Source organism: Octopus bimaculoides, chromosome 8 (genome assembly GCF_001194135.2).
Source record: "Octopus bimaculoides isolate UCB-OBI-ISO-001 chromosome 8, ASM119413v2, whole genome shotgun sequence".
NCBI classification, from domain to species: Eukaryota; Metazoa; Mollusca; class Cephalopoda; order Octopoda; family Octopodidae; genus Octopus; species Octopus bimaculoides.
In genome coordinates, this window is record NC_068988.1 from 56,376,647 (window position 1) to 56,378,072 (window position 1,426).

Consider the following 1,426-nt stretch of genomic DNA (forward strand, 5'->3'; position numbering starts at 1 on the left):
AACATATCTTGAAAGGATACATATCTAAAAATTAAAAAAAAAGAAGGACAAAAAAATTGAATTTGTTTTGTTCGACCGTAAATTTTTCACTTGTGAATTCATGGATTTGAAAATAAATTAAATCATAAATCGAAGACTGATAACTTGAAGAAAAACAAAACAGAAACAACCGCATTCACAAATATCAACAATAAACGACATGAAGCAACACTTTTAGCAGCAACAAAAAACGGTCACTATAAGAAAATTAAACAAAAACAAATTAAAGCAAAAACTAAATATAATGAAAAAAAAAAACGAAAGGAGAGAAGAATCAAACTTATGTTAAATTTATGACTATAAATATGTAATTGAACAGATGAGAAACTTCTGCTCCTTATTTTAAGCACCCAGGCAAAAATATTCCCAGCGTCTGTGAATATACACATCGAATGCACAACCTTTATTAAATACTGGCAGCGAACGTAATGGCTGCTATTTCTTGTTTCACTTCTTATGTAGTATGTTTTATCCTACCCTGTCCTCACTGACCAACATATTTAGCAATCCCATGATATACCATATGTTACGATGTTTCTTTTGTCTTTCCATTAAAGAAGAAACGCCTAATCTGGGAAGAAAGCAAAATGGCGATCTTGAATACTGCAAACGTCGGCCATATTGAATGAATCAAACAGCAACACACTTGCATATTGTATAAACAATGGCCGTTCTAGACTAAACGGTGGTCATTTTGGATCAGACAACGGTTATTTGGGATTACACAGCGGTCATCTGGGATCAAGCAAAGGCCATGTTTATTTTCGTGATTGATTCACTTTCTAAAATACAGGGCATTTATTAATCGCAGTATTTTTGAGTAATGACATTTTTTAAAGATGTACATATGTATGCATATATATATATGTATGTATATATATATGTATATATATATACACATATATATATAATATAATATATATTTATATGTATAAACGTGTGCATATATATATATATATATATGCGTACATACATACATGTATGTATGTGTATATGAATATGTACATATATATTTCCCCCTAGTTCCAATTGCTTAGAACGTTTCAATTTTACCCATCCCTTTAAATTCCTTAGATCGAAGCATCCCTGAATTAGAGACATTTTAAGAGTATCATTTTGGTAGGGTTGTATGTATTATCTATTATCTTTCTATCCTCTTCTTACCAAATGCACTTTAATTGGTTGTGCTTTTTGTAAAAACAAAAAAACATAATAATAATAATAATATTAATAATAATAATAATAATAATAATAATAATAATAATAATAATAACAGATTTAAAATTTATGAACGTGTTAGATTTTATTAATTTTTTTACGTCATGTTAACTTATTGTACCTGTTTCATCTCTGTAACTAATAAAACTTTGTCTCCCTTATATATATA